The sequence below is a fragment of the Adiantum capillus-veneris genome, chromosome 3 (assembly GCF_014529385.1).
Source record: "Adiantum capillus-veneris isolate H3 chromosome 3, ASM1452938v2, whole genome shotgun sequence".
NCBI lineage: Eukaryota > Viridiplantae > Streptophyta > Polypodiopsida > Polypodiales > Pteridaceae > Adiantum > Adiantum capillus-veneris.
In genome coordinates this window covers 152,944,588-152,959,925 of record NC_140933.1, presented here as the reverse complement: position 1 = coordinate 152,959,925, position 15,338 = coordinate 152,944,588, and the positions used below count along the sequence as shown (strand labels likewise).

At 43.8% G+C, this 15,338-nt stretch overlaps 1 protein-coding gene across 1 annotated transcript in view; it reads left to right on the top strand.

Moving 5' to 3' along the window:
* Positions 1 to 2,329: 2,329 nt before the first annotated feature.
* The window catches only part of LOC147461969 (uncharacterized), a 75,849-nt gene continuing 62,840 nt past the window's right edge, over positions 2,330 to 15,338 (top strand). The window contains exon 1 of the mRNA XM_086502223.1: positions 2,330 to 2,405. The gene's annotated coding sequence lies outside the window, so the exon portion shown is untranslated. The remainder of the gene's footprint in view (positions 2,406 to 15,338) is intronic.

Below are 15,338 nucleotides of genomic sequence, written 5' to 3'. Positions count from 1 at the left end.
TTTTGAACAAGAGTTAGCACCTTATGAAAAACTATGTCTATGAGAAGCTCCTAAGCTTGGTATCAAAGAATGCTTTGTAGAATCTTACATATATTAATGTTTGTTAGAATCTTCAACAGGTTGCATAATGCATTACTTTTAGAAATGCAATAGAATATACATGTAGGAATAGAGTATTGATAGTGTTTCACTTGGAATAGAAGGTATCCCTACAAGAATAGAAGCGATGTTTCTTTGGTCGCAACAACGCGTGGGTCACATACGAGTATATACAATGCACATTGCACACCCAATGAAGGATGTCTTTCGTACCCAATTAAGAATAATTTACTCCAATTAAACCAAGGATCTATGTTTCCCCAATCTATATATGCTCTATATATAATGGAGCTTAAAATTTTCAAGGAAGGAGAGGACCTCCACGTGTCACTCATTGGTTTAATGCAAACAAAACCTTACAAAACACCTAATCTAAACTATAAAAGTAAAGAGTATACTTACTATATATAATGGAGCTTAAAATTTTCAAGGAAGGAGAGAACCTTCTCGTGTCACTCATTAGTTCAATGCAAACAAAACCTTACAAAGCATCTAATCTAAACTATAAAAGTGAAGAGTAAGATTTATAATGCTTAAGTTTCTAGGAAGTGAAAGACCTTTTGACAATGTAAAGTCAAACTTAGCAATCTAGTTTTCCATTGGAAGGTATAAAGAAACTCCAATTCTCAAATTTGAAGGATTTATATATATATATATATATATATATATATATAAAAGGCCATTTGAAAGGTGGCTCTACTTTGCATTTTGAAGGTAAAAAAGAACTCCACTTTTCTTTCTACACAAAAACACTCCTAACCTTCAAATTTAAAGGGTGACTTAATTTGATACTTCAACTTTAGAAAATGCTGAACTTTTGAAACTTCCACATATGTAATAATATTGGACTAAAATCTCACATTTGGCACCTCCATACATTATTGTCCTTATATCCCTGAGGATGCACACATTGCATGTTGTGGCATTGCACAAAGAGGCAAAGTCAGATGGTCTCAGAGTCAGATTGGCACTGCCTACACCTAATGTGGGACAACAAAAGCGCGTGATGTGTGTGTGTGTGTGAGTGTGTGTGTGTGTGTGAGAGAGAGAGAGAGAGGAGAGAGAGGTCTCAAATAAGGCTTGCCAAAGACATTCTTCCTAATCAAAGTAATTTAAAAGTAAATAAGGACATAATATAAACTTTGTAGGATTTTAGATTAAATTTTTAAGAATGACTAAAACTTGTAAAATTTTGTCAATTTCTTTTAAGATAAGCTTGAAATCTAGCCGGGATTTGCAATTTTAGTGGTAAAAATACACTAAACCTTGGGTTTTTGTGAACACTAGGACTCTCAGATAACCCCAAAATGGAAGGACATTATAGAAGTAGAAAAGTTGGATGCTCAATACATCCATGATCACTGTCTCGCTACCCCATGGACATGCTATGTTAAGAGAGGAGGGATGTACCAATAAAAAATATCCCACACCCTCGCGCGCACGTGTGTGTGTGTGTGTGTGTGTGTGAGAGAGAGAGAGAGAGAGAGAGAGAGAGAGAGAGAGAGAGAGAGAGAGGTGGGAAATATGTTACACCCTTGTGTGGGAGGAAGGAGAAGGAAGGAGAGAGAGAGAGAGAGAGAGAGAGAGAGAGAGAGAGAGAGAGAGATCCACATGCCATTTAAAGGATGACTCTATTTTTCCTTCTAAAGGTCATAAAGAAACTCCAACCCTCAACGTTGATGGGTGGCTCTACTTTGATACTTTACCTTTAAGAGCTTCATAAAGTCCGAGCTCTCAATGCTTCCATGCATCGCGCGATGGAGAGAGAGAGAGAGAGAGAGAGAGAGAGAGAGAGAGAGAGAGAGAATTTTTATCTTCCTTGGAGTGATTTTAGCGACACACACACACACACATATAAATTATGGCAGCTCCTTATGCGCCTGCATTTTCCCATAGGGAGATAAAGATTGATAGAGGAAGACATAGAGAGTAACTGAGGGGCTTGAATGCATGTGTGTGTGTGTGTGTGTGTGTGTGTGTGTGAGAGAGAGAGAGAGAGAGAGAGAGAGAGAGAGAGAGAGAGAATTTTGAATGTCACATGAACACATCAAGAGACCTCAAAGCTCTATCTGACATCTTGGACTTAAGACCTAGTATTTAAGAGGGAAATGCAATAACCAATCTGCAACATTCAAAGGTTATCATAGTTTTCTTTTCTTATTCCACTAAAAAAATTTGTAGCTTTTCCAAGGGTATTTTGGTAATTTTCCCTTTTAAAAAACACAGTGGTAACGTGGAAATAGTCTAAACTTTAAGCCGTCTCTCCGAAGTCTAAACGACAGCGGTTACTGATAACGCTCAAAGAGGTACTAGCCTACTTCTCTCTCTCTCTCTCTCTCTCTCTCTCTCTCTCGCTCGCAAATGTCACACGCGGAGCCTCTCTCTCTCTCTCTCTCTCTCTCTCTCTCTCTCTCAATACGATGATGGCAGCCTATTCCCTATTGATGCCGTGTGGCAACGCAACCCAACCGAGTTTCATTTATCTCTTATTATATACCTACTGTCGAAACGCTTAGAGTAAGTAGATAAGTAGAAAGGAAGTGGATGATAAGAGAAGGGCAGCAAGCAGGCTGCCAATTAGGAGCTTGTGAGTACAGTCTCGTCCTGCCTGGAAGTTACAAAATTCACGCCAATGGAGTTTGAAAATTAAGGGAGACGACCAATGTGTCAATAGCTTGCAGGATGTGCACAACATGGGTAGGGCCAGAAGTGTTGGAGTTACTATAGATCATGCTCACATATCTTTTGCAGTAGATTTTACTTACACTAGAAGCATATCAACAAAAAAAACGTTGCATGTGTTTTTTCATGTCATTGTTTCGATCTCGTTTTGAAGATGGCAAGAAGAAACCAATTGGTTTCATGGGACTCTAGGATACATATTACCTAGAGCACTTTTGGTAGTAGCTACATATACATTTGTATTTGAGGCCATTGTATTATAAAACGCTCAAATTTGCACCATAAAGGTCAATAGTAAGCCATGTGTAACATGCGGTTTATGTGCAATGAAAGAAGTGGTAACATGACCAACCTTAATTGTGCATGCATGTGTAGAATCACAAATTTTATGTGTGTGTATACATATATACATACTATATATATACATTGTGTGTGCGCGTGCACACACACATGCTTTTTTTTGTGTTGTAAATCAATTTGATTAATTTACTTGTGGGAAACCTTAAAGCAAGGAAAACCCACCAAAAAGATCATGTACAAGGGAAGGAACACAGAAGTGTTCGGCTGTACAAAATGGCTAAAAGCATTCATAGGAAAGTTGATGTATCTCTGCAGTGATATCACCAACTTCCAAGGCGAACCGTAAAGACTGACTAAGAGAAAGCTTGAAAAACAGGAAGGAATCTGCATGAATGCGATGGAACATATGGCCATTACGCTATCGCCATAGGCTCCAGCAAGCCTAAAATCTGACCCACATGAAGAAGACCGCGAAGCGCAGCAACGCCGATGAGAAAATATCAAATGCCCAAAACCGTTTATGGAAGACCGTCGTGGGAAAATGGAGCCGCATGCACGCCGATACGCCCCAAGAAAATCTCGAGTAATGCAACAATCCCACAACAAGTGACAAACATCCTCTTCCGCAATCGAGCAATGGACACAAGATGAAGGGCGGATATGGCACGTCCTAGGAAAAGTACCCACCGGGAGCACACCAAGCAAACAACGGCAAAGAAGCAACCTCTCCTTCAAAGGCAAATGGCTTTTCCACAAAGCAGATAGAAGCTTCCTTCACCAGTTATCAGATCTATGCATATGCCAAAGAGCATTACAATGATCAACAAGCCAAGGTTGAGGTAGAAGAAGAGCATAAACTCGACCGACAGAATTATCCTAAAACGGCATTTCTCGAAGATTCCAGTCAGACATGCGATCACCATCGGGCAAAGGCGAAATGGGTAAAATGTCAACCAGCATTTGTTGCAATTCTCTCCAGAATTGGCGGTAATGCACGCCCAATCAAAACGGCGGCGAAGGGAAACTCAAAAATGAATCCGGCTGCATCCACCACATCGTCAACCACCCGAATGCCACGACAGGAGAAGAAGTATGCCTGGCGAGGCGAGCGGTCAACCAAAGTAAGAGAGAAAGCCCGGCTCCAATGAAGACTCTCCAGACGAAGCGAATTTCCTTCCCGCCGAGCATTCCATGATGATGAATCATAACCTCTCTCCAAGCAGAGAGCAAAGTGGAAGCAAGCGGACATCGAGGAATATGCCTGTCCATCTTACCAATCTCGCAAATAGATGATTGCCAGTGGCCAAACGAGAATGTAACAACATGTTGACTCAGGTATGCAAACATAAGAGTCCAAGGCTGAGATTGTTGCGCAAGTGTAGGCAATAGCATAACTTTCCTAGCAAGAACATGCCTACGCAGGTCCAAGATATTTAGACCACCGAAGCGTTTGGGTGGAGAAGCTTGGGTGTGCCAAGCTTCTCCATCTACATCAAACGCAGGCCTTTTTTGTGTGCATGAGTTCACCACAAATGAGACAAAATGGTTGACATAAGAGAATCAAGACTGTGGTGAGGTCAATGCAACGATGGCAAAAAGAATTGAACATATGCCCTCCGGATACTCTGAACGATTTGCAGGCGAACATGCAGTGGCCAAGTAGATAGCTTCCAGTAATCCAGTTTGACATTCAAGCGTTGCATAACCCAATCCACTTTTTGAGTGTGAGTGACATTCCATCCAATTGGATATCCCAAATACCTGGTGATCACATTTGGAGGAATAATTTTACCTAGCCACAATATACTATGCCAATCGCAAGAACGAAGTGGCAAAATCTTCGATTTACGAAAGTTGACTTTAAGACCAGCTGCAATCGCAAACAATTCCAAAGCTTCCATAATCACTTGGATATCACTATGCTAGTTGCGAGGCATAAACAACGAGTCATCCGCATAAGCCTGCCCAATAAAGGTATGACCCGAGGGTAACTGCAAACCATAAAGACTCTCCGCAGAGGTCAAGTGATCAAGATCCATCAACAAGGGATGAGTTGCAATAGCATATAGCAAAGCGCTAAGGGGGCAACCTTGCCTAACCGAACAACCAAGTGGCCACCATTCTGTCAATTCACCTTCTAAGATCCCTGAAGAAGTACTACAAGCATACAAGAAATAAACCACATTAGTCAATTTAGGACCAAACCCTAGACACCTCATCATGGCAGGGGCGTGGCAGCAACGAAGTCCCACTGCATAGTGTTAAAGGCCTTTTCAATATCCACTTGCATGACCAACACATCTTGCTGTGTGTACTTAGCATACTCCATGCCAATCATAACATTAGCCAAATTGTCCATCATTTGGCGATCCGGAATGAAACCATATTGAGCCTGATGAAGTCCTGTAAATAGATGGTCCTTAATGCGATGCACCAACATTTCAACCAATATCTTGTAAACCACCGGTATCAAAGTAATAGGCCGCCAATGAGAGAATTGCTCGCAAAGCGCTTGCTTAGGCGACAATTTAAGTAAACCCTCTTTCCATGATATTGGCAATCCTATTTTTCTCATGCCGCATTTAACATGAAAAGCAAGGGCAGTTGGAGAGCATCCCAAAAGGAGAGGAAAAATTTCACAGTAAGTCCATCCCAACCAGGAGGTCGCAAATGGCCCAATGCAAGCAGCGCACTATGCAATTCAGAATCAGTGAAAGGATCCTCAAGGCATTGTGCATCTTGCGAAGACAGGATTGGATGAACATAAGAAAGCAACAATTGACGCTCTTGGCAAACAGCCGAAGATGGCTGAGAAGGAGCAGCAAACACCTGTCGATATTGTGAAACCATAACATCAGCAAGTTCTTGCTTATGTCGGCAATCATGTCTGGAAAAACCTCATGAGTAAGATAGGCATTGTTAATATGCAGCAAACATTTTCTAGGAAGAGGCCGATTACGAAGAGACTGCCCAAAGTACAACAACAACAAAAGAGGATAATGGTTCGATAGCTGCAGAGTATAATCTATCCTTATATCGCTTACAAAGTCTTCATACTATTGTCCATTAAGCAAGTACCAACGATCCAACCGTGCTTGATAAGAAGAATGAGCAGCATGCTGAAAGGTAAATCCAGAAGCATTTGGATGCAAACAATGCCATAGATCAGTCATTTGAGCAGAGGCAAAGAGATGATCCCATTCTTACCTTTCCGCAAGTAACATATGCGAATTACTTGTAGTACTATCATTCGTATCAGGAGTATTATTAAAATCTCCATAGACTAGTGCACAGGAGGTCCAAGGGCGAGAAGAGATATCTCGCTATAAAGCAGCTCTTTGTCCAGAGACTATATATGCATAAGTACCTCCAAATTCATATACTTGACCATTCAACAAGCATTGCACAACCATCCACTGGCCATGCGGATCGTTATGTAACAGAACAAGCTTAAGTATATGACGAACTAGCATCGATAAACCCGAGAAATCTTACAAGCCAGTGTACGCAATTCAATAACCGGCAAATTAAGAACATTGACTAGCAAACTCGTGTTGATTATGCTCTTGTAAAACAACTGTCTGCCCTAGTTAGTCGACATTTATTAAGGTTACATAACCCACGCACATTGTATTTAATGTGACTTTGCATTAGGAATCATATCTACAAGAGGCAACAAACATAGGAATCAAGTAGAGGTGCCCATAGACACGTCTCCATCCACTACATCCATACGAGAACCCATCCTTTGAGTCAATGCAGGAAACGTGTCTAATTTCGGGGGACAAATCACCTTATGAAGCTGTGCAGCCAACAATGGCAGGAAATGTCTCCACATGCGAGGGAAATCAACAATTTCCACCCACATTGGGCATTTGTGACGAATAAGACTCTGGTAATCTTAGTGAGTGCCCACGGTAGAACATGCGTCATTTGCGTATTAAAAAAGAGGGGAGACATATCAAGCAAAAGATTTCTGGCTTCCGTATCTGCGAGCAAAGCTTCATAAAATCCACCCACATCGAAGTAAACGCCACGGACAACTTGTTGTTTAAGGAGAAAATCGACCCATTGCCTGACATCTTGCGCAATAGGCATTTTTTCCGGGAAAAACAAGATAATTGCATTCATAGCATACTGCGCGACTGGGTCCATGATGTCCTACACGGGAATGCGCACTTCAAGAGTAGGCGCCTGACCAATCCAGGCTTGTCGAGCCTCCTCAAAGTCCTCATACAACAAGCCTTGATCTTCAAAGCGGCCTTCGAGGTCGGTTCCATTGCTTTTTGATGCTTAAATACACACAGAGTGTTCAACATAAATCAACAAAACCACGCTAGACAAAAGCAAACGTCTAGAAAACCCTGAGAGAAACCAACCAAAGCTCAGTATAGAAATTACAGAATATTGCACCCAAAACCACAACAGTATTACATCAACTCAGCACTTCCCTTTCCATACTTCTGAGCGTGACCCAGTGCAGGCGATTACCAAAGCTTGTTCTGCCCTTTTCACACTTCTAAGCGTGACACACTTGTAGCCCACACCCCCGCAGGGTTTCAAAACCTGCACGCTGTCCAACGACGAGCTGCAGGGAGAGGATCTACTGATTGGTGTAGGCTCTGTCACGTAGGCAGAGCGCAAACAAGTCGAAGTGCCTCAAGGATGCAGGCATGCGCAGGAGGAGCTGCAAGCAAAGGTGCAGACACATGCGCAAGTTCGCGTAGGCAGGGTACACAGATGGGTGCGCTAGATGGCGTAGACAGCAAGCGTGTAGGTTCGACACACACACACACACACACACACACACACACACACACACACACACACATATATATCTATTTATTTATTTATATATCTATATCTATATATATAGATATAGGGAGAGGGAGTCTTCATGAGGCTTGATGTCTTTGTGTTGTAGCTCTCATGTGCGAATGGAGAAGAAACATTCTCTTTTTGCTAGAAACATGGCCAATTATGACATTCTAAAACTAGACCTAAGATTTTCTTTAAAACCTGAAATAGTTGTTTTGTCACCTTTGTTTCGTGTTTGTTTAGAAATGTTTCAGGTGTTTTGAGTTTCATTTCGTTCTTTCGAGGGAAGGAAACGGGTTTTCATGTTACTGTGAAGTCTATTGGTGACTTTCATCATACAACACATTGCCATCCGAGATACCACTTTTGCAAAGAGATAGATGGAGTGTATACAACATAGCTGTATAGTCTTATAGCAAGGGAGAACCCCCGTAGAGTGTAGAACCTTGTCAGAGTTCTCCCAAATTTTGACAGAGAAGTACACACAGCGGTAGCCCCACTCTCAGCTTACTGGAAGACCACGGTGTGGGAACATGCCTCGGAATAGTTCGTATGATGATGAGTGTCAAGAGACGAGAGCCCAACTATAGAGAGAGGTGGCTTTGGGAGACATCACACATTGGCAGATGTACTCTTCTGACAACTTATATGACAAAATAAGAGAGATTTTCTAGCTCAGCTTGAGAGAGAGATTTATGAGACGCTCTTGAGCTAGGACTCTAGGGAGGCTTGGCGATTCTTTAGAGAGAACTCACCCTCTCTAGCCATTACTTCTACAGAGACATGAATACAATATGCTCTTCTCTATACACAATAGCAGAGCAGTTACCATTGCCAGACCTGGTGGAAGCCAGTGCCACTTCTACTTTCTTCACAGTAGAGATGGTTAGACGAGCCATTGATAGATTGCACACAGAGAGGGCACAGGGATCATGATGGTATAGTGGCAAAGCATTTTTTACATGTTAAGGATCATATTGATGGTTTGCTGGTTTGCTGGCCTTCATGTTCAATATTGCCATGTGTGAGGGGTTTCCTGAGACTTGGAGTATGTCTAACACTAATAGAGTGGAGAGCCAACCTTGCCAACCAACTATCGCACTATCATGATTGGCGACTCATTGGCCAAGCTATATGCATCTATATTTGAGCATGAGTTGACCAGATGGGCAGAGAGAGGGAGGGTGTACGAGCTTCAGGGCATGCTGAATTCAAAAGGGAATTCTCTATATCTCCACGCATTGAGGAGGGTAGAGCACATGGTAGGAGGATTTATTGTAGCTTGTGGATCGCCACAAAGCCTTTGAAACAGTCCTGAGATACGGAGACTACATGACTTGGGAGTCCCATAGGAGCTTGTATGGGGTATCATTGCACTTTATGAGATAGTTATAGGGAGAGTACGAACAATAGAGGGTCTTTTAGAGCCTGTTGACTCTACTATTATGGTGAAGTAGGGATGCCTATTTTCTTCGATTTGGTTGAATTGTATATTGATATAATTTTCGACTATATTGAGAGTGCACGGGATAGAGGAGCACAATTGTTAGGTAAATGGAGACCTTCATTGTTTTATGTAGATGATATAGTGTGCTTTTTTCAGACATTTCATAGGGTACACAAAGACATCTAGATACATTAAATGTTTATGCACACAATAGTGGGATCCTGTGCATAATAGTGGGACCTCCATCAACCTTGGCAAAACCAAGGTGATGGTACAACACAGTGGGTCAAGAGATCAGCACCGTATGGGACAGGAGATAGTGGAGTATGTAGACTCCTATATATGTCACAAAGTGATGGCGTGGCATGGCCTAAAGGACACTGAGCCCATGGGACACAAAGGGCCAATGAAACAGGCAGAAGAAGTTTTATCAACCTACAGATTATGGCCGAGTGGCCCATTAGGGGTTAGGTTTAAACACCTAACCTATCCCAACTTATGGAACCCGGCCGAGGGAGCCTAAACCCTTTAATAATAAATCTGGGACCCCCAAATTGCGTAGAAGTGCTGATGTGGCAGACTGTATGGACGTTCCGCGATTCGTACTGTTAATGTGGTAGGCCGTACAGATTTCCGCGGTTTACGCTCAGTCCATGGGGCACTTGCTTTTGGGCACCAGATGCCTTTAAGACTCACGCTTTTCATGTCGTTGCTATCTACCATCGCACTGGTAGTGCCCTCGTGATAGCGTATCTCAAAGTTGAACTCCTACATGAGTTCGGCCCCACCTAGAGTTGCGGCCTTGAAGGTCGGGTATTTGCAGCTAGCTTCTCTTTTTATGCGCACGGCCATCATTGCACAAGTATGCATGACTGAATAATCACTCGTGTAAATCTTGAAAGTGTAGACATTCTTTTATTACTTTCTTTCTCTGCTATACCCTGCAATTGAGGATGATTGCTTTGCTTTAGAAGGCGGTATGTGAGTTTTTGCGTCAAGGTCATACACACATCTGATCACTGCATTTGTTTGGCCAGTCACAGACTCTCTCTCTAGAAAGGTGATCCATGCCAATCTCTTTGTCAGAGCTAGAATCCTCTATGCCACACATAACTTTTCTCTTCTCTTTATCTAGGAATGACCCTCGGGGTTTTGAACTAACTTGATTGAGTTTTGCAGATCCTGGTCAAGGGGGCCAAACCCTAGCAGAAGAAGAAGAAAACAAAACCCTTACCAACTTATTGAAGATGCTCGAGGGACCTAAATAAAAAATAGGTTAGGATAAAAAATCCTAATCTCAAGAACTTGAAGAATCTTTGTCGAGGGGCCTAAAACCCTAGAAATAAAGTAGGACCCACACACACTCATAACAACAACAATCGTGTAGAGCATGATGTGGCATGCTGTGTGGACGAGCACACAGTAAGCAGAAGGTTCTGATCACGTGGAAGCACGTATCGACTAGCCCTTTGGGCCATTGCTTTTGGACCAGATCTTGATGCTTTTCATGTAAGATGCTTTGGTAGGCCAAGGGACTTTAAATATGTATTTTGGGCTCTCTCTCTGGCATGCTACCGCGTGGAGAAACAGAGCAGAGTCCCAGAGTTGTACCTTGTTGAAGCGATAATAAAGAAATACCGAAAGGGGCGCTAGCCTTTGGGTCCAGTGCCGTCTGGGAGTGACTCTCTCTCTCTCTCTCTCTCTCTCTCTCTCTCTTATTCAAGCTGTTTTGGAGTGATAAAGTGTTGCAGAGTTTTGTAGAGTGTAGTTTCTCCATTGTACACCTCATTAGCATAGATGTCATCATGGTTCGAGATACATCGCTTTAACATGGACAACTTGCCTCCCTTCCAGTACTCCCTTGATGTCCCTTATACGGATGGAGATTACTACTCATTCACGAGGACCTTACCCAGTTGGACATGGATACAGCCGACACAGGAGTGGGGCACGAAGATGGCTTTCTATAGAGAGCAGCTTCTCCAACTCATAGGGGATGGGGTCGAATCAAGGGGATGGGTTCGTGATTCGACCCAACTATATGGATACACATCTCTCATGGGTTACGGTGTGCCATTGGTCAGATACAAACATCTTCACACCAGCTTGAGATTGAGACTGGTAGATTTAGAGGGATACCAACAACTAGCATGATATGCCGCCTATGCCATACAAAGCTAGAGACCGAGATGCATTATATATGTCAGTGCACAGTGTATTACAAGAGACAATCCCAGAGACAAATTACTGATTTCTTCACACCAGACACTGGATAGGTAGAGGAGCAGCCACCATTGCAAAGCTCGGCTGATACTCACACCCAAGTACTCTCATTGACTGAGCATTGGAGCTAGGGAGATCGAGACGCCCACGATTGAGGATAGGAGCTTCACAGGATCGATGAAGACTACAACAAAGGATTCGAGCCAAATTATCTCGACGTCTAGAGTACAAATGAGGATGGATTTATCACTAATTATATCACCTCTTGTATTGGGCACCCTTTGTTTCAATGGTCACACATACCCCACAGAGTTCCAGTTAGTAACACTCCTAGATTCATCTTTTTTGTACCTAGACATGGTATCAGATTCACCAATTTGTAACGGATTGGTCTCATAGGTCATTTTGGCCTTTTGAAGACGTTAATACATCATTTCATTTCTCCGCACCGTGATCCTGTGTAACCAACCCTCTACTACACTTCGACTTGAATGACACCAGCCTTGCGATCAAAAGCGCGTGAAGGGGCTGATTGTGCTGTTGCTTTTCAAACAACAAGTCTTGTGGTTGTGTTTTTGTCTAGAGCAGGGAAAGTGTGTCGTGCTCTCTATAGTGGGTGCTTTATGCGTGAAACCTAGAATGAAAACATCACACAACAATGAACAACAACTCAAAGCACAACAACAGACTCAAAACTCATTGGACCTCAACAAACTCATAGAACCATACAGACTCTGGCTGGCAACCCAGGACTCACAGGTACAATTGGGGTGTTGAGGCTCCAATGTGCAGGGAGGGTGCATATGTGCAGTGCTGGACGCAAGACACTAGACCACGATGATGGTATCTGACGATTGGCATCAACCACATATATACACAATCATAAAGAGCCACCAACGGCTAGCAAAATATCTCAGTCGAGCTAAGTCTATTTCCAAACTGTGGTGGTGGTGATCTGGCCACGGTGTCCACCAGACCACCACCCGTATCACTTGCCACGTGTCACTGCCAACGAGAGTCCGTTCAGTGTGAACTCCCGACCAACTGTAACTAACTGCCCATTCTGTGCCAGTGACACTGTAGCCGTGCTAGAACAAGACCTCTCACCGTCTCGGTGAGAGAAAACACTAAAAACTGAAAACTGTGAAAGAAAACTGCATGTACTAAGCAAGCTGAAAGGTGGAGTGATCCAATACATGGAAATAATTGTAGATGCTGAATGCAAGCTTGCAACTGGAAGACCGGGAGCTATCCACGAGGAACCGGCGAGGGAGACACAGTTGGAACATCTCCGGGAACTTGGCGAGGATGTGGGGGTAGGGTATGGGCTAGGGTGAGAGGGGGTGGGTAGGGGCGAGGGGAGGTGGGCTAGTAGGTGGGTAGGGGCTAGAGATGGAGAGATGGTGGGTAGGGGCGAGAGGGGGTGGGTAGGTGCAAGAGAGAGGGAGGGGGTGGGGATGGGTAGAGGCGAGGGGGAGAGGGCTAGGGGGTGGGTAGAGAGAGAGAGAGAGAGAGAGAGAGAGAGAGAGAGAGAGAGAGAGAGAGAGAGAGAGAGAGAGAGAGAAGGGGTTTTTTTTTTTTTTTTTTTTTGGGGGGGGGGGGGGAGAGGGCTAGGCGCGAGGGGGAGAGGGCTAGGGAGTTGGTGGGGGCGAGAGAAAGGGAGGGGGTGGATAGGGGCGAGGGAGTTAGGGGGTGGGTGTGGGTAGGCAGTGTGAAGAGAGTAGGGTAGGGGGTTGGGTAGTGGTGGTGGATGAAGCTGAAGAGAACCTGTTCTAGGATAAAAAAGAAACATGCCCTCAAGACGGGAGGAGTTGCGAGCTGTACTATCACTAGGCTTACTAGAAGTTTTGCAAAGCAATTTCCGAGAAACTCCTCAGTGCATGACTCTTCTCTCAATTTGGAAGTGGCCAATTTTATTAGATATGACTGTTTGCTCTGCATTTGCTCTAGCAGCGCCAGGTGATCATCGATGGAGCCACCGAAGTGTCTTCCTTTACTGGGTCTGGAGATGGTACTGCTGAAGATTTCGCTGTAGGTGAAGAGGTTGTTGCTTCTAGGAGCAGAGAGACATCATGAGCTGGGTTCTCATCAATATTGAAATCAACATATTTTTCTTGTAACCCTCCTTGCGGAAGCTTGGCGAGGGGTAATTCACCAGACATAGAGGAGAGCTTTGGCTTGGTCGGAGAGTCAGACACAGGTGAAGCTTAGGTTGAGGTGTGGGTGAATTCCTGTAAAGGAGATTTCTTTCCCCTTCTATGATTCTTTATAGGTCACCAAGTCCAAAGGCATTTGACTTCTAATCAAGGGATTGTGGGTTCGGGTCCCACCCGGCGTGCCAAAAATGAGAGCACCTTTAGCAAGGCAAGTGTGTCGTGCTCTCTACAGTGGGTGCTCCTCAGTGCAATATGCGTGAAACCTCACTCCAACAGAAAAAAAACATCACACAGTGATGAACAACAACTCAAAGCACAATAACAATGTCACGTGACACATCCAACCCTATGCATCTACGATTGATTGCACAAACTGGTACAAATTTTATGCATGTGGCTGATGCAAGTGTAGGCTAGATCGATGACGACGACGGGGATGGCGAGACCAATCTAAGGGCTGAAATCTGCTACTCTTTATCTGCTGCCCGAAAACGCTGATAGGCTGAATTCTACTGCGGCTGAAAACGCAAGAGAAAACGCTGAATTTGCTGGTCTTTGTCGCTGAAAATTTGCTGGTCTTTATGGATGAAAACTGTCGGTGCTTATCTGCTGAAATCTGCTGCTGCTAATGCTGAAAACGCCATGCACAAAGGCTGAGTATGCAGGTGTAAAAACGCTAGCAGGCTGGATCTACTGGCGATTGTGTCCTTGCTGAAAAACTCTAACGCTTGTGATTGCCGGCGGTGATGACCTGATGGAAACGCCAAGCTGAGCGATTGCAGGGCGATGCTGATGGAAAACGCTAGGGAGCTGTTGAAGGGAAATTGCCCATGAGAGGAGTCTTGCTGAGAAGTTGTCTATTGAGCGATGGAGCTCCTGCTGCCTCTTCTGCCAATTAGTGCTAGTCTAGGTTTGCTTATATACAAACTTACTCAATTTGCCCTACTTACTTTCCAACAAAAGTCACTTAAAAATAATAAGTGAAAAATGTCATAAACAAGGAAAATAGGCTAAATGCACTGGAAAATTTCCCTGAAGGATTCTGATGGGAATGCTTATGATCATGCTGTGTGCAACCCGAGGATATACATCTACACTAAGTGTTTGGGCATGCACGGTCTGCGAACAGACTCACAAAAGTGCCAGATCACTTCTAAATCTAGACTGATTGGACTGACTGAACCCTTGCCGTGCTGTAGCTTGTCCATGGACACATAGGGTTGGATGTGTCACGCGACATCCCTTCCTTTTCAAAGTGAGGTACTGGTACCGAACTGTATGGCGTCGAGGGAGATCGCCAATAGCATTCGGAATCCTGGAAGGGACTCTTTGCTGGCCCAACTCTGATGTGTGGGTCGTGCGGTACTTGAACTTCATAAAGGTCTGCAACGTTTGCTTCTTTGGGCTGCGCCGAAAGCGACACAAAGTCTCCTGTGGCTCCTTTGATGCTTCTTTTTTTTTTTCCAAGAAAAAGATCCTTCTATTAGTTACTGAAAACTGCCCATAGGGCTACAACCACCTCTGCAAGAGAGGGCTACAACAAACATGACGGGGAGACTCTCCCAATGTAAAAAACAGCATATATACAATGAGGCTAAATCAAGAGATGGGAG